We start from the raw sequence: 23,419 nt of genomic DNA, 5'->3' as shown, positions 1-23,419 counted from the left end.
GGAGTTCAATGTGAGATTTCTTTTTGTCCCTAATAGAAATAGTATTTCCAGTCTCAAAATCTAATTGGATCTTTTTCCACCTAACACCAGCTTTGCAAACCCAACCTTAAACTCTACTTGGGTCCTAAAAAGAGAGGCCTAGAGTCTCCAGTTCATCCGTGGCTTTGCTGTTCATTTTCCACAGAGGCCACTCCAATATCATAATAATGGATGCAAAAAACAACACCTTGGGACTGAAAATTAATAATAAACATCCACAGTGCTCATGCTGATCTTTTGAGATGCTCTTGTCTGTTTTGTCCTTGATGTCCATGATTTGCCATGGTCTTCCACAAAATTTCTCCTCTTCCCCACAAGGCCCAGGTGCTGCTTCCCAAGCCCAGAGCTCATCTTCATTCTTCATGGTGTTGTCTGTGGGAGGGGCACAAGAGATTATCTCAGAAAGGGAAAATGATAGCCCACTGAAGTGCTAAGGCTTAGACAATAGGCCCAAGCCAGAGTTGACCTATAGATGAATCCTGTGTATTTCATAACTGGTAACCATTATGCCAACAGGTATTATACTAAGTTATAACAAGCCACCTATCCTGATGTAAAAGGTGGAAGTGTTGAAGCCTGAGCAACAGGCCCTGAACTGAAACTGTTAACCCGGAATGTAATCCTTAATGAAATGTGCATGGAGGATGTAGCTATCCGCAATGTATCTTTCCCTTCCTTTGTATGTGAATAGAACAACAGAGTCATGGAGGCAGGTGTCTGTCCCCGAGACATGATCCGAGACCTTGTGCATGATCCCATCAGATAAACAGAGAAACTCCTTTGGCTTCTTCCTTGAGCCCTGGCCAGGCTCTGGGGGGAACCTAATGTGAGATTGAAACCAGGTATTTCCGCTCAAAACAAAGGTGCCAGCTCTTCTGGCTTGTCAATCTCTGGTATATAAGGCTGGACCCGCTCACAAGCGACTTTGGCAGCCTCACCTACGGGTGGTTACACTGCATAGGATTTCCCACTTGCCGGGACAGGCTCTCCAAACCCTCGCTGTAACCGGGGCTCCCCAGCCACTGTGGGTCTGGGTGATGGTGACATATGCAAGTGGTGATGGATCTTTCTGAATCACTATTCTCTTTCTCAGGTAGTAATGATTTGATGCATTACATGGCATTTTCCTATTTGTTTAAGCACACTATTCTGTCTTTTCTTCCTGTATGTTTTCTGTATTGTTCTGTTACATTATTTAGTTATTTTAAGTAAAAATACTCCTGCTCTTCTCACTCTGGAGTCTGAGTTTAATTGGTATCCCTAATCAGCAAAACACCCAAACATATACCACCCTGCTTTCTTTCGTAATTTCCTTGTTCAAATTTCAAATAGTTCAGTGTACCACTGGCAATAGATGAAAACTGGACAAACAGATAGAAAACATCCTGTCTTGGTTTTATTTACCATGTAGGCTGATCAAAAACAAACACAGGGCTAATATAAAAAAACAGTCACATGACATCTGGCTGCGTAACAACTGTAGGTAGTGAAATTAGTTTAGGCAGGCTGGGTGTGGGCCAGAATGCAAAAAGATGCATTTTAAGTGGCTAGCAATTCAATTGCATTGAACAGCTCATTGATATCCTATAACCTATAGTGGCGCAGTACCTGCAACGGTTCATTAGTTTTTATCAACATCCATTATGAAACCATTTTGCTGCTTTCATATTGCACAGGGATGTTACTGCTGACCCATAGAAAAAGAGTAAGAGATCAGAAGAACCATGAGGGGAGGGTGTCCTACAGACACTGCCTTGGATCTGAGCAGGAGAAAGGGCAAGGTGAGGGTGCTGGCCTGTTGCTGGGGGTGAGGAGACATCTCTGCTGGGTCAGATGCCCAAAAGACACATAAAGGCTCCAGAGCTGAGGGAGAGGGATGATAGACGATTTGTTTGTTTGTTAGTTTGAGCATGTGAAAAAGAGCCCTTGTTCACATTAATTTGTCTCACAGCTGACTTGTTGCAGCTGACAGAAGCTGCAGTGAAGATCCCCACCTCACTCTCTGTTCTACCAAAGCACACACCCCCACATGCTTCATTCAACAACCCTCCTTTTCCAGCCTTCAGAAGGCATCTTAACTTTTCCCTGTCTTGCTATTTTATATATTTCAGAGGCTTATTACAAATATGAAAAGCATAGTCCTTCCTACCTGCAATTATATGCAACTTTCAAGCAAGAATGACATCTTTTATATTAGCTACATAACATGCATGCTCAGGCAAACAAATGTATAAAAGTTACTTCTTTACCTAAATATTTTGTAAACAAGAAGAAATAGTTTTAAAATTAACCTTCTGAAAATTCTTTAGCTATTACAATACTAATAGCTAAAGAATGAAACTTCAACACCTCCTGTAAAACAAAGCAATGCTTGTAAATATAGTTACTTTACTTTCATTGTTTAACCTGAGATGTGATTTCACCTCAGGTCCTGAGGCACAAATGCTAGGATAAGGATAACTGATAAACCTGAAGCACCCTGAATCCCTTCGTACTACAAGTACATACAACATAGTAGCCCATCACTCAGAATAAAAGTATAGCATTGTCCAGATTTTGACATCAGCACCTTTTCTATGGGCTCATGCTGATTTATTCCTGGTTGACGGGATGACCTTGCAACATCTTTGTTTTATAGCTGTCATGAAAAAAGAAAGAAAACTCCAAACATTCCAGACAAATCCATCCCCCCCCCCCCCCCTTTGATTCTTAATTTGCAGAATTTATTTTAAAGCTTACTGAAGCCAGTCACAACATCTTTCTATTTTTGTGCTAAAAAGGTGCATTTCTTCTTGAAAAAGTGACAACTATTCTGAAATTTTGTTTTGGAAAATCTCTTCACCTGTGATATGAAGTGTTTCAGAGGTGGGTGACAACAAAGTGGATAATGACAATAATGGAATCTTTTGAGAGCTTTTTCTTCAAAATGAAATAAAATTAATAAAACTATATCTGTTCATATTTGTCATTTTAGTAAAGTTATCAGAACATTCCTGAAAACCTTGTGTTAAATATCTTTTAAAAAATTAAAATACATTTCTCAACAGAAAAAAAAAAAAAGTAATATTTTACATGAAGTTGAACGTCTAGATCCTAACAAATTCTACTCTATCTGACATGCAAAGAAAAGCATCACTGGAGACAGGAATGATCCATCCTTCATGTATGTTAGGATAAAATTCATGTTACTCTAATTGACACAATTGCCATGTGAATAAGGAGTAAAAGAAAAAGTAACCACCATATCAGCTAAAACAAAACTGGAATAAACATGCGGGAGGAGAAAATACAAAGGCTTGCCTGTTTAATTATACCTGTGGATATTTATTTCACTGAAACGGTAAAGAAAGCTATTAAACATGCTGGACTGTTAAAATATCTGTTTAAAAATGACCCATGAAGCAGAATGTTTTCTGAGTTTTGGAACTAAGTTCCAATCTGATGTGGTGGTGTGTCCATCACAACACGGAAGCAGCATTCTGGGGGACAATACAGGCTTTTGTCTCTAATGGAAAAATCTAATTTGATGTCCTTCTTTAGGTCGCACAGCTGGGGATAATTACACATTTCTGTAACATACTCTGAATGCTCCCTGCTCCATGGAAGGATAGGAAGTGCGAACACGGTGGCCTGACCACTGTAATGGAATATTAAAATCCAGGGAAAAATAGTTGATGACTGCCAGCTTGGAGACCACACTGTGAACTCTGTTTTGTTCCCTTACACCTGCTGCTCTGCAACCTCTGCCAATCTTATACTGTTCCCTACTATTACCTGCCCCTCTGAGGTAAAACACCTTGAGCGTCAAGAGCTCCTCTCCCATGGGCAGCTTGACTCCTTCCCCACCCAGTCCCTTGCAAGCCTGTGGCCTTCCCAACACAAAGCTTTTGCCTGAGTGCTCCACCTCATTCCTTTTCCTGAGCTTTGCAAAGAGCTTTGAATTTGCACACTCTTAGTTAATAATATATGAACGCATATATTTACCACTCATGGTGTTTAACTTGGCCTGTTTGTTTTATGTATAATGAGACACAGCTAATGTGTTTACATTCATGGTTCAGTGTCTCGAATAGGTCATCAAAACGTCCACCTTTACTGCACCTTTACTGCACTGATTTATTAAATGGCTCATGGAAATGGCCTTTCTTAGTCCATTTTCCTCTGTATGGTAATAAAATCAAAGCATACAAATGTCAAAATACATACAGGTATACTAAAATCCAAACATAAACCAAAATAAAGTCATCTTGTGTGTATGCCTGAGCACAAGCAGAGAAAACTCAGTAATTCTGCTTAAAATCACCAACACACTTAAAAAAAAAAAAAAAAAAAAAAAGGCCCAAACACCTTAAAGAATACTAGGGCACATAATTGAGCTTGTGCATTTGATATATTTCTTTGAATATTTTCTCCAGCTATCCAGGAAAAGCCTTTTTTCCTACCTCTCACCCATAGACTGAAGCGGTCTAAAACAGTGATCAGCACCAGGAGCAGGTATTTCCCACCAGTGTCCAACTTCAGCAGCTTCCTCTAGTTTTCCTTCCTGTAATTTTCTGGGCCATTGTATTCTCACTATGCAGCCACTTCAGTATCCTAATATCATACTCTTTTCCTACAGGATGCTGTCAAAATAGTCTGCTAAAAGAGAGAAAGAAACAGATGAGCTAAGTATTGCAGATAGACTGAAGAAACAGTGATGCAATTTTCATTTATAAAGACCATGAAATTAGGTTGCCATAGGTGAAAGAGAAGGCAAGACAGACATCATTGTAATGTGAAATGCTGCTTGCTTGGTAAACTTCAGGGTTTTGTTCAAAGGACAAATTACCAATACTCAAGTCACACTTATGGCCCCATCCAATATACCTGGGAGCTGTAACTGTACCTACTCATAAATGTATTTTATACATTGTCTGGTCTTCTGGGTCAATAAGACTGGACATTTCTGTAGGCAGCACATGATTTTTTTTACAACTGCTGCCAGCGATTGAATTAGCACCACAGAACTGATTAGCTATTGATAGCAGTGAGCAGATGAGCTTTCAGACCGCAGTAGCTATAGATGTATCATTACAGAGTGAAAAGGATTATTATGTAAAGCTTTCACCAGTGCAGCTCCAGATGAGACCTACTCTTACATCTGGGTAAGAACCAGAGGACATCTCAGTGCTCTGCCGTCATTTCTAGTCACCCCAGATACGTAGCACAGATCTGGTCCACTGATCAGTGATGGCTGAGTTTTCCAAAAGCAAGGCTGACTGAATGAACATGCTCTGGAAAAAAAAAAAAAAATCTAGGAGAACATCTGTGAGATTTTAACCTCCTCATTCTCTTCAAATACAAATACTAGTCCAGAAGAGAAGTAATGACATGACAATATACGATTGCAACAGTCCAGTCATATATATACATAGGACTAAAAGGTTCTTTGTCTGACAGAAAAAGCTGCAAAAATTATCCAGGTTTGCAAAAAGCATCAAAGATGATGGAACAAAAGAAACCCTAACAATATGTATTTTAATTTATTTTTTGTTTATATTCATTTATGTTTCAGTTAATTTTTCTGGTTGAGGTTAGTGTCTCAGAACGCTCAGCAAGAAAATTCAGCACCCCCTAGGGTAAGTTTATGACATTTAATTCTCAGGATTTCTATTTTGGCCCCTAGGATGTTGACTGAGAAAGCAGTTACTTGGCTATGTGATTGATAGTCACTGATTTATATTGTACCAAAAATATAGCAAATTTCAAGAATAGGCAAAGCAATGGAGTATACCAGCATTTGGCTGTGGATAAGATAAAGGTTCATTAGGATCCTCAGCAGTAATGTTGTCCTTTTTGCCTTCTCCTCATGAGAAATCAGGACTTACCTTCTTTTGTTTTGCTACTTATCATGAGACCTAAAACTGAAGTCATTCACTTTCTCTGGAGTAGGAAGTCTCTAAGTGAGGCAGAACAATATTTTAGTTGCCAGGTACAGCTTTGTTTTATATGTTTGATTGTAAACAAGCAAGCATTTACTCTGAGAAAGACATTGAAGTTCAATGAGCTAGTGAAGGGTAGATGTTTAGCATGCATTATGCACTGCTCTTGTTTCTTGCCAGGGACACACATACAGAAAATGTGAACTAAGAGGTTCATGGCCAAAAGTGTACACTTATACCTATTGACATCTGCAGATTTTTTTTTCCTCCTTATATGCTAAAAATTAATCCATCATAAATATTAGATCCAGGGATTTCAGACTGATCACAGGCCTTCCCAACAAGTCTCAGGTGATGGTGCTGGCTGTTTCCCTGTCATCAGCCATGTCACAGAGTGACTGTACCAGAGAGGTCAATTCTGCCATGACACTTACACAAATCCAGTTGCCATCACGTGGGACTCAAAAGGAAGGCAGACTAAACCCAGATCCCTCAAGGCGTTTTGACATCTACCTGGCCCTGACTCTGAAGTAGTCTGGGCAGCTGCAATGGGAACAGAGATGGTCACATCATCCCTGCCCTACAGCATCATCAGGAAATCCTACTATACAACCCAAAGGTTTACAGCTTGTAGCCTCCTTCACCACCACTCCCACCCCTGTCTGCAATTCATTAAGTCTCTTGATACCTGAGACATCTATAAATATTTATGGTTGCAGTTTGACATGACTTTCTCAAAGTCACAGAGGACTTGCATCATGGAGCAGAGAGCTCATTTTGCTTTAATCACAGGGCCATATTTCCTTATTAAACAGGGATGCCCAGTACCCTCCTCTGCCTAGCAGTGCAGATTCCCAGGGGAGGACGGCTCTGCAGCATCCCCTCCACACTCAGCCCAGCCCTTGCTGCGAGGGTATCTGTCCGAACCACTGAACTGGTGCCCGCCTGTTCCTGCCCCTCTAACCTTGGCTTTGTGAATGCAGGCTGAGCACCGAGCCCCTGCCAGGGCTGCCCTTCAGGCTGCCTGGCTCAGGCAGAGGAGCAATAAAGAATTGCAAATAGTTTTAAGGCACATTGACGTTCAGCACTGGTAGACACAGTCATTTTTCATTTATTTATTTGTTTGTTTGTTTGTTTGTTGGACATAACATCTTGTGTGTATGGAATGATTTCTATTCTCCCTTTTCTGACAAGAGATTGCAGGGTAAATTAGTAATATATTATTAATAGGAGACTTTTTTGATAGTTAAAGAAAACAAACAAACAAAACCCCCAAAATCAAAACAGTGTATAAAAGTGAATTAGGAAATATACACATTGAAGGGATGATTTTTGTCCTGGCAAAAAATAACAGCTGAAGAGGGGGTGATGGTAAAGACATGTCACTGAGATATTTTGCCTGTGCAGAGGCCTGGAAAATGTCTTCCACAGCGCTTCTCATCCTTCCTGTAGAAGGAGTGGTGTGCTCTTACTGTCCATCTCTATATGGAGGGAAGCTGACTCAGCTAAGTAATGGTTGAACATTAGAGGGGTGTCTGATTGTTGGTATCTTCTTGCTTATGTAGATACTCCAAAATTGAAGTCGCTATGCAAACACTTTATATTCAAGGACTGCCACATATTCAGACAGGGACAAAGAAGAAGATTGAATAAAACTAACTTCAAGTCAAATTTTGAAAATCTGAAATAAAAACAGAGACCCTGTCTATTCACCCAATAGTTGAGCAGCCTTTGCTAGTCTCTCGGGGTTTTTATTAAAGTCTTTATTTGAATAACTTTAGAGAAATACCTTATTTGGCAGTGAAAATTAAAATGAAACTTAAGAAAAATATCTGACTACAGAGCTGAGCATTGTATGTGGATTGATTAGAGTTAAGGCTCATTTGCCCAGCACAATATTTGCAGTGAAAAGAATAGAAAGGATCTTGCCCCCACTCTTTCTTTTAATAGAGGTAGTTTGGGGAAAATTTCCAATGAATCCTATCCAACCATAAAATCATGTAGAAAATGAATCGTATCTGACAATAAAATAAAAGTGAACCAAATTACAAGGTTCCTATATTCACAGGACAAATTAATTTCATGTTTGGAATACTAATTGTTCACTGTAGGGCCTGCAACTATTTATTGTCATTGCTTCATTTGTTGCTAGAAGAATTTTTACACACAGAGAATGGTATGTTTTTGGCTGCAGCGTCAAAGGGAAGGGAACAAAGTCTCGTGAAGCAGAAGGAGGAGCTTCCCTTGCATCACCCTCTCTGCTCCCCCATCCAGTTTGTGGAAAGGCTTTTGAAGGGTGAGTGATTTGTCCAAGGAAAGTTAACCTTGATAGGGGTTGTAATTGGGCCTCAAGGAGACCCTCTGACACGTATTCTCCAAACTCCTCACGAAGGGCAGAGGGAGCAGACACGGCCAGTGAGCCCTGCATTTTGGAGGAGCCTGGTAGTCTCCCTGCAGATAGCATACCCTTAATATCTAAGAGGCAGCTATCATTTGACGTGGCTCCAAGGACCACCTGGTCTTTGATGCCTGGAGGAAAGCTGGAAAGAGACTCAGGTAGTTCAAAGGAGACACCACGAGAGAAGGAATGTGTTTGTACCACACTGAATTATGGTCAAAAAATAAAAATAAAGAGAACACCTTCCCCAAAACCAAGAAGATTTTAAAAAGTACACAGTAAAAATTTGCTTAACTATGTGAAGGCTGCATGTACATATATTAAAAAAAAAAAGACCCCATTAATCTAATAAAGCATCTTAAAGAAGTGGTAATTCAGTGGGGAAGGCTGAACGCTCAATTCTGTAACATGTTACATTAATATGAATGCTTCTAGAAGAGAGAAATGATAAGTTACTGCACCTAATAAGGAGCTTAGAGCAACCATTTTTCCTGAAGAGAATTCATTTTGAAATTCAAGGCTTCTCCTGAGCTGCCAATGGCTCCCTCTATCTCCTAAAAATTCAGGTACATTACTGACTGACAGGTCTAATGGACTGCTTTTGCATTACACCAAAGACACCTGATATTTGAATTTAGTTCAGAGTTTCATGACTGTTTCCATCCTCCCTAGGACCTTCTAGCTGTGCTCTCTCTACTCTTGATGAATTTCCCTCTGAGGCAAAGTTAACCAAAAGAAAAGACTGGGCTCCAGTGATCAAGATTATTTTGGGCACCTCTAAAATTGTTAAAGAGCCTGGGCAATGCAGTGTTGAAAATTAAGCAAACTATGGGGGCTCCCACTTGTCTCTGTCTCATCACCAACTCCTCCACTGAAATAAAGGTAGCAATACTGGAGAATTTTTCAGGTAGGGCAAGCAAAGCCCAAAAGAGCTGAAGCTGAGAAATGGATCCAATATCCCTGCAGGATTTGAGATGTGTTTAACCATTTGCATGTTCTGGAAAAAAAAAACAAAACAAACCAACAAAAAAAAACCAAAACCAAGGGCCCAATATGAAAAGTGATGGTTTTCTGGGGAAGGCTGAGTGCTGCAGCCCTCATCTGTCAGTGTTCTGGTGGGACGCTTCAGTGCTCCTGCTTCTGAGGGGGAGAAATAAGATGTTATGGCACCCAGCAGGGTGCTTAGTGCAACCATTTTCCTTGAAGATAAAACTGTGAGAAAAGATCTGAATTATGGGACAGCAGAAACTCAGTGCTTGCCTCTAAGGCTTATTCCCCACTGTGGGATAGAGAAGGGGCCTTTGGCAGGCTAGAGGGAATCGTTTGCACTGCACACCCTGTTTCATTTCAGTCCCTTCACACCAGTCTATCTTCTATTTTCCATCCTTCCTTTGCCCTGCTATACTCACATTTGAGGGGGCTTGGACCAGCTCCAAAGCTGTCTTGCATCAGAGGAACTGCTTTTCCTATTGACTGAGATAAAGTTTTGACTGAGAGAGTGCATATGCTTCTCATGTTTTCCTCCTGCTTGCCTTTTACCCAAATCCATGGTTTGTTCCATGACATGCTAATGTGCTATGTACTCACTTGCTCATCCCCCTGATCCCTTTCTTCTAGGTATTTAAACTGCTGCTTCTCATTCTACGTAAAACCAATTTTAGACACTTTGGCAGGATTTCCCACAACTTACAAGGATTTGTGTTTAAAATATGCGTCTGCCAAGAAAGCTCAGGCTTATTGTGCCAAGCACTGTAGCCTTACACTTGCCACTAGGTCCTGCTGATTCAATATTGTCCCCCACCAGGCATGCAGATCTGCTTGTGTGGTGTGCAAGTGGCTTCTGGGCTCCTCCTGCAACTGAATCCATCCAGCATGCTCTTTCTTCACTGGAATTCAATTCATCTGGAGGGAGATGGATGGACTGCCCTGGAACTCCTAAGAAAGAAAAAAAAAAAAAATGGAGTTTTCATAAGAAAGGATTTTGAACAGATGAGAGATTGGTCCTGAAATGGGAAACAGAAAGCATGCAGAAGTAATGCAAGATCAGTGAGGAAAGTAACTACTGAAATTCCTGAAAAGTGCTGAATTATTACAGAGAAATTATTTCAGAATGAATGGGATGAGTAGAGCAAACTTAGACTGGAAAGAGTAGTGGGATGGGTAGAAGAGAGAAATGCTGCACACAGCAGTGAGGGCTTTTTGTATTTTTTTCCAATGGATTTGGCCCTCCCCAATTGAAGCACTTAGACTCTGAAGAAAAAGGAAAATCCATCTTTGACTCCACAGAGGAGAGAAACAAAGTCCCTTTCATACCTGCACTTAAGAAGAATACAGCATTCTTGTTCAATTCTTCTGTCTTTGCAGGAATAACACACTCTAAGGGGTTTGTTAGGCATGAAAAGAGGAATGTACAAGTAGAGAGAGGATCTTTATGGGAGAACATACTGCTGCAGATCTAGAGAAAAGAGTGGAAGTTTTAGAGAGGGAAAAGAACAGGAGGGGAAGGAGAGATTAGGACTTCATTAGAAGAGATTTCATCTAAAGTTTCAATAAGAGTGAAGAGGAATCTGTGCTCCAAAATATTCAGATATGTTAGACAGTTACCTCTGCTCTTACATTACTGCTGAAGCCTAACAATTCCATTTGAACTTTCATTTCTGTTTTTTTCTGAGTGGAGATTCTGTTAGACAGTTCAGCAAAATAACCATTGATAGCTGAAAATATGATTTTTTTAACAGAAAAATTTAGTATCATTATAACTATCAAATAATGTTCTTGGTAGTAGTGTTCTGTTCTCTTCACCCAGTCACCTGAAATCCAATAAAACACGAGTAAGATGCTCTGGGAGGTATGAATGTAAGGTTCTTCCTACCAAAAAACCATCCATAGACACAGACAGCTTCCTATGGGTGCGGTCAATACTGCAGATTTGCAGCCTGGGATAATTGGAACCGTTTTTGGGTTCCAATTTGGGCTACCAAACGAGCAGACCTCCTGCTGTCATCTCCAGAGGGTTGGCATGGCAACCACTCAAGAGCCTCCACTAGATTCCTGCAGATCCGGCACAACATGCAGTAGTGGGAACCACTGCCTGTCTTGGAAACAAAATAATTTACCTGTGACAGAGACAGCCCAGCTCCCTGATCCAACTGAGCCCAGAACTCATCAGCAACTGGGATTAAGTACTTCAGCAGACAGAAGATACCTTTAATCAGCAATTTCTTGCCTCTGGGCAAGCCAGTGGCTCATGCCACCAGGCAAACAGCAGCAGCTCCTCCGTAGAGCAAATATACCATCGGTTTGCTGATCAGTGGTCTCTGGTTTCTGCATGAGACCAAAGTCCAGAACTGTACTGGCTGCCTAAGTCTGAACGTTTTGGTGATGTGAACATCTCCTCTGCATGGCCATACTGATCAGAGATGGCTGCTTATTGACCTTCTTGTTTAACCATGGAAGGGGTGCAGTAGCAGTGAAGCTACATGCTAAACTTTTTGCTGTGCTGCAGGGTTATTATCATTATTGAGCACCAGGTCATTAAGTCAACAGGAACCAATTTTTTCTGTGACTGCGACATGAGTGCTAAGGCATGTGCTGTGTGGGTGGTGAGGACACATGATTTGAGTGGTGTGAACTGAGACCACAAAACTCATAGCACACTCACTGGCAGCTTCTTATGAGTAAAGGGAGGAATAAACTTTACACCTGTAATGGGAAAGGAAAGAGCTGCATGTTCTCTTACTCTACCAGTTTGCTAGTAAACAAATATTTATGGAGCAAGACCCACAAGAAAACATACTGTAAGTATTCAAAAATATGAAACCAAGACCTTGAAGGAATAGGAATATTTTCTTTTTGTGACACTCAAAACTCCTATTTTACCATGTTAATAATCATCATCATTAAAAAATGTACCTTGTGTGCTTGAGGTTACAAAGGAGGAAAAATATCAGATGTCATTGAAACATTGCATCTTGAAACCCAGTGCAAATAAAAAGTTTTATAACATAATTACATTCCCATTAATATGTTAATCTCTTATATACAGACAAGGAGAAGCAAATACATTACTTTAAATAATTAACTCTGTAGTGAGGTTTTATTGCTGGGAAAGAAGATTTCTCTGTGGAAGGGTATTTAACATTTTAATTAAACTGTTTTTGATAGATGTTTACTGTTGCTTCTATTTCTGCTTAAAACAAAACCATACGATTAGGAGAAAATGTAATTTTGTCAGGAGAAAGAATTTATTTCTTTTTGAAGGAAGGGCTAAGGTTCCTTCTTCTTTGCTGCCTAGTCAGTGTACAGCAAAGCTATAGTGTGTTTTAAAAGACATATTTCTTATGGAAAGGTTCCATTTTGCTTTCTTTTTTCCTTTCAATAGTTTCTTTCTTTTTGTGCCACTGAACATTGCCGTTGTATTTGACCTTCCAACAGAAGGTTGCTTATGTTTTGGTGAGAGAACTCAAGAATGATGTAAAAAAAAAATCAGATGCTTCTCTGAAAAAAAAAAAGCTGCTAAAGGAACGAATAGCATGGGAAAAGTATCCCTATGGACTTTTGGAATCACACGACCTAGGCAGAAGAAATGAAAAAATGGACAAAAGAACAGGGCTGAAAGACATAAAGAAATGAAAGGTCTAGTAAAGATTGCCAGTCAGAGAATCTGGGCAGTATACTGCTCTGAAAAGAAGTCAGCAAACTTTATGCATGAACTGACAAATGAGCTTGATACATAAACTGATAATTGAAAGGCTTTGCAGATGGACACCTGCTTTCCAGACCTGAAAAGGTGGATGCAGATAAGCTAACCCTGAACTGACATTCTCTGGTGAACCTGAGCATGACACTAGGAAGAAAACATCTGAGTAAGAAAAAAGCATATGGTCTCCACAGTTCATAGACAGTGCTTGAAGATGCCAACTGGAACGGTCAAATCTGACGACAGCTTGTGTCAGCATGACACTCACCCCACTAGAAACAGTCCTGCAAACCCCTACTTCATTTGATACAGGTTTCTGGGTAGCCAAGATATGGGACACGGGCTGCTTGAAACCCAGGCAGCATGTGAGATAAGCAACAGATCAACATTTCTTCTCTGGTTCCCCTGAGCAAACAATAGCACCCTCTCATTTTAGTCCTCTCACCTGAAAAGATTTAGAAGCCATGCCAGTGATTTCAGAACAAATGTATAGACATACGTTTTGAAAAAGCATGAGAAGACCTACAGAGGACAAACATGAGTCCCTCTCTGTGTGCCATCCAGACACCACACGCACAAAATCTGTGTTGAATTATTTACATGGAAAAGTGCCTTTCAGGCACTTGTAACAGCTCTGAATTCTATTCAGCAACAGGGAGAGACGAGCACTGAGGCTATTTGCCTTAAAGGGAATTTAAATACAGAAAATTTCTGTTACAGTACCATTTGAAGTGTTTTACTGAAAAAAAAAAACCTCAGAAAAAAGTCAGAAGTCTAGGCCACTCTTCCCACTCACTGACAGTGATTCTAGGTACTAAAAAATACACAGATGCTAAAATGAACACCCCAGACTCAGCAGAGTTGTCCTGGGAAAAGTCACAGGACTCTGGAGCCTGTCTCTGATTCTGGGACCTCTCGGGTTATGGTGTGGGCCACCTTGTTTAGCTCCAGAAGACAGGCTGTCATTGAACATATGAACTCTGTGGCATTGGAAAATATGGCAGCTATCACTCATACACTACAAATCCACTTCCTGGGGGGTCATTGGACAAGCATGAGCAGCATGACTAGAACTGACACAAGAGCAGGGCATTTCTAGATTTACTTCTAATGCACGTGCTGATGAGTTGAACAGATTGGGAGAGAGAGGACAGGAAATCACAGAGGGTACCTTTCTTTGTCCTAAAGAGAAGAACAAAATGGGCTCATGTTGGAAACTGCAGGACAACACTGCATAGGAGTCTCCCACACCACCTGCCTGTGAGGATCCTGATGATCTCCATGTGCATATCAGGTCATCCACATTATCCCACAGACAATGAAGAGGATGAGACCTCATAAAATATTTTTTTCGAAGTCCACCACTAAAGGGGGAGAATGTGGGAGAAGGTGGTCACTTTGGGCAGGACTGCAGTGAGGAAGGTCTCAGCTCATCCAGTCTGTTGAAGAGCTAAGGTGGAGCAAGGAGTATAAACAGCATTGTCCTTGCACCTGGATGCCAGGCTGCAGCTTTCAGCTCAGCTTTGAAAGAGGCAGTGGGCAGGGAGTCTCAGGAGACACAGGCTTCAGGTTTGATTGGTATTCTCCTGAGGTACCTATTCCCTTGTGATCTGGAAGTCACACAGAGATTGGTGAGCTCTGTACTACATGTTTGTGTTATCTGTCATCATGTCTCTTCTTGAAGCAGAGCAGACGTTATCCCAAGGCTACCAAAACACTGCCACAATCTAAAGTTAACATCATGGGAAAATTATAACAAGGTGTTAGCTGTGTGACCAGGCAAGCTTTTTTTTTTTTTTTTTTTTTTTTGACACAGGAGACAGGAGCTATATCTGAAAATTAAAGATTTGACCACCAATACTGACCATTCATTTACAAGGCTAGCAAGACAGTCTTTGGACTAAAATCACCTATTTTGACAAGAAGTCCAACAATACCTTTTCTTTTTGGGGGTCCATTTCACAGCTACTACTCATCGACCAACTCCAGATGACTCTGTGTCTTGTCTCTTTGCAACCTTCCACCACTCATTCAAGGGAGATTTCCCTACCATTATTCCTATTGAGTAGCACCTTGCTGCAGTTTCAGTGGGATTACTTGCAGATGTAGGATGCTAATCTATAATATAACCATACATTTCCCTTCTCTGTTTACTTATTTTCTCTTCTTTAGATGTCATCATAAGAGATTCCAATACACACAAGTAGTATGAAACTTCAAATCCCTGTCTTAATTTTACAGGATGGTCTGTATCTTTATTTATATCTGCAAGTGTAACACACAAAACTGTAAACACTTTGTCTAAAAAAAGTTAAGCAAACCAAAACTGTATTTCACTGCCAGGATGCTTTTAGCCAGTTCCTGAAGAAGTTCCTCTGCCTGTAGTAAGATCCCCAATAAGGAAAGAACAAGGCAGTTGCTGAAGAATAAGACAGGCTTTTACTTTTGATTTGGACAGCACAAAAGCCAAGAACAAGCAAAAGCAAAGTCACCGCAAAAAAGCGTCTTTGTGAAGTACAGAGGGGGAAATGGCTGCCAGCAGTACTTCAATGATCTCAGGGTACAATACAAAGAAAAATACCCAACCCTATGAGCCAGACATCACAGCAGTTAAGCCCGTTGTTTGAGCCTTCACATCCTCCCCAGTCCCCTTGAGGACTGGCTGTCCAGCGGGCATTGCACCAGCCCTGTAGTTCACAGGGGTCAGTGGACGTCTGGTGCTGAGGTGCTACTGCCTCTACTGCAGATCTCTTCATGTTTCTCAAGCTTGGTTGTAAGTGGTACTGCTGCCAAACTAAGGAAAAAGGTGTCTGTGCTGTGTGCTGAGCTAGAAGCTGGAAGAGGATTAATAGTTATGCCCCCAGGGCAGTGTGGAGGGAGAACACTAGGTTTGCTTTGCTCATAGAAAGAGCTGTGGTCCTTCAGGTCTTCCCCTCCTCTACCTCTTCCTCTTATTTTCTGAAGTATAATGAAAGAAAGTACAAAAGGCTCTGTGGCTTTTGAAGTGCTGAAGACAAGGAGACATTTTGGCAGTGCAATATCATCACTGCCCCTCCTCAGCTCTGTTTGTGAGGGCAACACTATGTGAGCCCTTTGCCATTACAGAGGAATACCGTAACACCAATTTTAAATAAAATCTAACATGTCTTTATGGTGGGGAAAAGCAAAAATGTAATCCTGCTGGTGTGATGAACTCTAATTTTTCAGACATAACACAGGCAATTTTCAAGGAAGGCCAAGTGACTTCATTCTCATGCAATAGATAAAGGGCAATGGACAGAGGTGCAGTTCCCTGACACCATCTGGACAAATAAAGACAGAAGAATGATTATTCTGGTCCCTAAATTGAATAGTCCTAGTCACAAACTATAATGAAGAAAAAAATGTATTCAGTGTTGGAGTCCCTTAGCAGCTCCCCTAGGCTCCTGCAACCTTGACCATATCACATCCACTGTGTCTCAACTCTCTTACATCCAAAGTGAGAATGGACTGGTAGCAGCATCACTACCAGACATGAGTGACTGTTCCTGAAGCTCTTCAAGAACCTCATATGCAAGAGGTGGACTGAAGTGCAGAGTTGCTAATTATTTTAAAGTCCCTTCTTGCTCATATTAATCAAAGTGTCAAGCTGATTCTCTCTAATCTAACTAAAGAAGACAGAGCTTTCGCAGTGGGAAATGCTTTAAAGTTCACCATGCTTACATGACAAATGTACTGTATGCTTCCTGCTTGCTGGCTCTGTGTGTGCCTGAATGAATTTCTTTTGCTGTTTCTACTAATTGTCAGAACTACTTCCAGTAGCTTTAAACAAATGTTGACTCAATCCTGCTGTGACATCTCAAAGCTGAATGTTTGATATCACAGTTTGCTAGGAGACACAGATATAGGAATAAAATGCTACTCGAGATCTTACCTGATTGGTGCAAAGTGGGGCTACGAAGACACAGCCTGACCCAGAAAATGTGTTTAATAGACCAAAAAGGAAGCTTTTAAAAAATGCATAAATACATGTATAAGCGGATCTAAAATATGCATTTTCAGGAGCCAAAACAAGATATTCCTAGAGAGAATGGGCTGTCTCTTGGGAAAATATTGCATGTTTCATAACCTTCCATGGATGGTTTGATTTTGCTTTAGGAACTAGCAAGAAATCAAAAAATTCAGTGCAAAAATAGATAAATCTACATTTCATTTAAACATTGCCAGTGAAACAAAAGATTTGATGCAAACTGACAAAAGCCAGGAGATTCCAAATGCCTTCTCTCTACTCTTGCTCCTGAGTTCACGTCTCTTAATGACAGTATGCATTTGTGTGGCAGCAGGCAGTATGTGGTGTGTCAGCTGTAACACAATGTTTCCCAGGCATTTTGTCATTTTGATCATGTGTCTTATTGCTGAGAACTGCTTGAACCAAAACACTAGACCAAGACAGCCAAGCACAGAGCCATTCCCCATTTCCTTTCTGTCAGTGCATCCTATAATTGGTTGTGCTGGACCCCAGGAAAGGACTGAGGCTTCATTGAGCAAGAGGCTGCCAAAAGAAGATGGACAAGGTAATTGCAAAGTATAGGAATCATCTTACTGCAGAAGTGATCAAAATGTTAAAAATCAGTGGTCAAAACTCATTGTTAGCCTCAGTCCTTGTCAGAGGACAAGATGGGTGGTGATAGAGGATTTCTTCTCTCTAACAAGATCCCCGTTTCTTCCTGTCTGCATGATGAAAAGTATCATGCACATGATGACCCTTGGTACATAGGGTAGTAAGAGCTGGAGTTTGAATTGTACATAATTCCCTTTGCTTTCCTGAAGCTATAGCTATTTTCACCAGTACTAGCTGAAGCAGTATCCAGTGAAGGTTTTCTGACTTCCATACTCTGTGCCAACCTCTAAAACAATGTTTCTGTCTTTCCCCCCCCTTTTTTTTTCACTTGAAGGACCTCAGTCTTGTTTAGGAGAAAAAACCATAGGCCACCAAATACTGTGGGTGGAAGAGCTGTCATTTGCAATGATAAAATGTTATTAATTTAAAAAACGGCCTGTTGTTTTTATTCACTCCTCACTCCCACTCACTGCCATTTGGGGGGGAGGAATTCTAAAATTATTTGCATGTTTCTCACAGCCATGACAAACTTTGACATCCTACTGGTCCATAGGATGAGGTTTTAAACTTGGTTAGGAAATATAGCCACAAGCATCCCTATGTAATCCACTGGAAGCTGGATACAGACAAAATTTTATATCAAAATGACTGGTCTTTGTTTTAAACAAAACAACAGCAAACCAAGGCAAGCGAGTCCACAAAAAACACAGTTCTGTAAGAGTTTTTCTTGTTAGATGCCTCCCTCTCAGCCCCCCATGCAGTCACAGCAGCTATTCTTGCAATGGTAAAGGGATGCTGCAGAGGGCAGAGGGTTAGTCAGTGGTACCCATCATAGAGTTCCTGACTTTCCAGATTTCACCTGTCAGTACAGAGCAGAGGGGAGGCTCTGGAAGGAAAATCCTGATGGTGGTTATCCAGCTGCAGAGGATGCTCTGCTTTCCATGATGGCAGCCTGGCTTATTGCACTGCCATTGAATTCACTTAGAGAAAAAGAAGCAACAACAAAAGATGTGGGGTTTGTTATAAGCTGAGTCTCATCTCTGATGTAAAACTATTAAAAAAAAAAAATTCCAGTATCCTTAGGTGAAGCTGAGAACTAGCTGACATTCATTTCTGGTAGTGCATCAGAGACATTTTAGGAATGCAGTCAACATGTGGGTAACATGAAAGCTTGGCAGTCAGGCCAAGAGAACAAATAGGGCTGAAGAAGTTGCCTCAAAATGCTTTTGAACCTCTTAAGAACCAACAGTACAAATGAACAAACATATTTCAGAAAAAGACAGTTTGTGGATTTCTATCCAGCATATAGGGTGTGTTTCTTCATCTCATGATGAAGCCTGGAGGCTAGCCTGTGCCTGCTTCTCTGTGACCTTTAGAGGAAGATAAGAAAGGTGGTACTGCTGCAGGATGAAGGGTGTTGAGCAGCCTACAGGTGGTTGTGAGGGGTGCCTGTGATGGCTACTGGAGTGAGGAACATGCACATCATGACAGCTCTGCTGACACTCTTTTTCTAGCAGAGCTCATAGAGATGGGAACTCTAAAGAAGAGAAAAACATGCATTCCTGAAAAGTAAATGGTTTATTGAATTGCTTTTCCTCCCTTCTTTTTCCAACACACACACATGTGAACATACACACACAACAGAGAGTCAAATGCCAAACATTTCCTGATGGAATTTCTACTGCTGGAAGAATGCTTGTATTTTATGAAAGTATATAGATATGTAATTCAAGTAGCTCTGCTCTTTCCATAACGGGGTTTGGCCTGGAAATTTCATTTCAGTCCTTTGTTATTCTTTTTATTTTTCTATTTCCACTGTTATTGTTGCAAAGACATAAAGCCTTTCCCAAAGGGAAAAAAAAGATAAATCTACAACAGAGCTCAGGATGGTGTGGAGGGGTTTAAGGGCAATACTGCAACCAGTCATCCCTGATGACTTCCTGTTCTGTTTTATAGTATGGGCTGTAGGTTTCATTTTTTTCCTGTATTTTTGCACTGCTACAAGGCTGGGTAGTTCATCCTAGCTTCTCCTATCCATTCACTTAGTTCATGGCTAAGTCTGGTCTAGATACCTGTCTCTGGTTTCCCAGCGGTTTCTCTCATTTATCTCTGCTCTTTGATGGAGCACCAGTCTACCAGAGACTGCTGACAAAGTCATATTCATTGATCTGGGCTTCTCTACAAAATGAATGGAGCACATCCTTATGACAGCAGGTCAAAGGATTACAAATTACAATTTGAGATATGAAAGAAGAAAAAACAACTGGTTTCTTTTATCTTGTCTAGTATTATCCTTGTACTCACCCTATCTACTGAGATACCTACTTTACCAAGAGCATCTAAATAAAGCCAGAAGTTCAAGTCAGATGTTTGCTATTGGAATCAGTAGTCATCAAAAATCTCCACTGAGACATGACTTTTGATCTACAGTTTGAAATAGCCACAGGTTAAACTGAGACCTTGGATCAGATAGTGCCTGGGATGCAGGCTTTCCAGAAACTCAATTCAGCCTTACAAGTATGGGATATCACTAATGGATACCTACAAAGGCAGAAGGAAAAAAAACCTACTAAACTCGGGAGTTAGGACCCAACCTGCCATCATTTACAAATGAAATGCCAGCCTCTATGCTGGGCAGGGCACCAGGGATTAGATCCCTTGTGCAGCTTCCCTGGAGACAAGATGGAGAGGCTGGTTTACACCAGACAGGCCTTTGCCTTTCCATTTCATGTCCAGCCACATTTTCCACTAGGAGTACAAACCTGTTGCTACCTCCTGGTATATACATAAAAAAAAAAAAAAAAAATCACCATTGTGCTTTATAACTTCAGCAGAGCGTAAATATGCATCTACTCAGTTAATGTTTATTGTTGAGTGAAGAAGATGTATGAAAAGAAGCTTTTACTATCTGGATTTATATAGTCTATGGAAATTGGGCAGCACTTCATAAAAACTGTCAAATTGTCCTTCCTTGATGCTCATAGAAGTGACAAAATCATAGCACATTCTTTGTTGATGCTTGCCTGGTTGTCATAGTCACTGTGTGGTAAATCCATCCCGCTTCAGCAGGCACTGGTGTTCAAGGCCCAGAGCCATCCAGGGACAGTCCAGAAGCACCTCTGATGCAAATGGTTTTCAATCACACACAGAGTTTAGGTGGTGAGAGTGGCTATGACAAGCTAAGGTTAGCAAAATCAACCTGTCTCTGTTGTACAGGCTTGGGAGGAAGATTCTCACTGTTTGTCAAAATGGAGATTAAGGGCAACACCCTCTTTAAAGGATATTTATTTTAGTGGGGAAATTCTACAGAATATCCAGTGCTTAATATAGAAATGAATTTAAGAAATTCATGCTTTGAAGGGATGTATGTGCATTTTCATCTTAAAAGTAAGAGAACCAAAGGGATTTGTAATTTATAATCATGCCAGATTAAAAATGATAACCAGTGTATTCATCATGCTGATCCAAAACCTTGAGGACATTTACTTAGTCAATAAGAGAAACAAATACCTTGCTCTGTCTCCTTACTTTGAAAGAGCTAATACCATGTAAAGCTGAAAGTGAGATAATGGATAGGTGGACTCAGGAATGTGTTGGAAAGGATAAACTCAATTTGGTATTTCTAGTAAGATAAACATGACGTCTGCTGATCCTGATCTCTTCATTCACTCTGGGTGAAATTCACCCCTCTTTAGACTATCAGCTCAAAGTCTGGATTATTTATGGTATCAGAGATAAAGCTAAACTGAGTACTTGAATGATTTGTAAATCTTATTCTTGTGCTGTGCACAGCAGTGAATTACCTTTCAATGACTAGTTTGCCTATCTATGGATGTTAAGTTGTGCTCCTTACTGTAGCAGGAGGGTGTCTTTATCAGCTGTCTTCCCTAAAAGTAGGAAGGCACTACTCCTCACCAAGTACTTTCCATTAGCACGTTTTTTCAAGTGTCTACTATCAACCCTGTGTGAAAAATATGGGTAAAGTTTGGTTTTAAATTGTTTCTCCCCTGTTTTGCAGAGACTCCTGTGGAGGCTTTTGAAATGGCAGGATGGATCTTGTTGGAAACTCAAAGCAGCTCATCAGTATGATTCTTCAGAAAGTTACAAATGTATCGTTCTGCAGTTATAATGGGAAAGTCTTTGTAATCTCAGCTATAATTTTTTTTGTCGTAAAACTGCACAAGCTGGTTTACCATCAGTTCCAAAAGAGAATTTAAAAGTGTTGCTTTGGTGTCAAATGAAACATCTGTTCAAATCTCAAACATTTATAAACACATTTAAATAAAAATTAAGAAATATATAAACCAGAAAAGAAGAAACCTATATTTAAACTCTTTAGAAAATGTCACATTTAAAATATTTTTCCCTCTGCATTATTTTCTTGCTCTCCCTATTCCGTTAATAAAGAGTTTGATATAACAGATTGAATCGAGGATTAATATCAATATCCTCAGATCTTTCCCAAAAAGCATTTATCTTGAGGTTTGGCCAGTTTTGCTGTCATAAATTTTATGAAAAAAAACCCAGACAACACACAGATACAGAATTATGTTTATGAATAGCGATTCACACAAATAATGTTACGTGCTTTGTTGATGATAAAGCTATGCGAATAACGTAGTTCCCTTACACGAAGGGTTCTCAGCCCAACCTAGTGTTAATCTTTATACAGAATCTGGTAATTCTTTGTGAGGCTCTTATACACAGAGAGACAGAGTAACACTCTAGCCCTTTTTGCTTGCCTTCATAAACAATATACTGCTTAAGTGGGAAGGGAGTTTTTTATTGTGGGAGATACGCTCCTGCATTACATGTCTTAAGTTCTTTAATTTTGGTAAATGGAGTTGACATAACTCAATGAATATATGCAGGTGCTAACTATTAACTAAAACTAATAATCAACAGCAAAATTAGTGCCACTATTTAGCTTTTAAATATGATTTTCCCACTTCCCAGTCTTAGAGGACTTAAAAAATTTTTGGAGTAATAAGCCTCACAATACGTCTAATAGGTATGTTAGGAATTTGTTGTTCTCTCTTAACTTTAGAAAGGAAAACAGTGTCACAAGGTGAGTCAGGAATGTAGAGTTTGTTCTTTTTCAATTGAGTCAGGAAAGTAGGGTTTGTTCTTTTCCTTGGTAGCATTATTCAGTGTAGCTTTTAACATTAGAAAGGAAAACAGTGGCACAAGGGCATTAAATGATTCACTGAGTATCCTAGAACAAGATCTTGTCAGAGCTATATTAGTACCTGTGTCTTTTTAATCCCAGCTCCTGTTCTCACCACAAAACGGGACAATTTCCCCAAAGCAGCACACTGTCTGGTAAGGGTACATCAAGACGACAAGGTAAATATGAGTGGTAGAGAATACAGGGAAGCAACCAAGCGAGAAAGCATTAAATGAGGCTTGCAAGTTCAGCAAGGAATTGACCCAGGGACCTTTTCAACTCAGAGCAGCATGGCTACCTATTGTGCAGAAGAAGTGGATCTTTAGGTGAAATCATTAAGAGCAAGCAAAGAGAAGCAACAAAACAGAGACTACCAGCTATTCACAGCAGTCACTCATCCAAACCACTGAGAGGTCTAAATCAGCTTAGCTTCTACACAGAGACAAAATCAGGCTCCAGCAGGCTGTTTACTTTCTGTCAGCCAAGTGGGTTTCTGTTTGTCACTCCTGACAAACACTGCTCACACGTTGGATAGTTGTTGCACGAAGGGGCAAATCAGTCAGAGCACAAGGCCAGAGAGTCAGCGTCTGCCTCC

The sequence above is a fragment of the Athene noctua genome, chromosome 1 (genome assembly GCF_965140245.1).
Source record: "Athene noctua chromosome 1, bAthNoc1.hap1.1, whole genome shotgun sequence".
NCBI classification, from domain to species: Eukaryota; Metazoa; Chordata; class Aves; order Strigiformes; family Strigidae; genus Athene; species Athene noctua.
Note: the sequence above shows the minus strand (reverse complement) of the source record.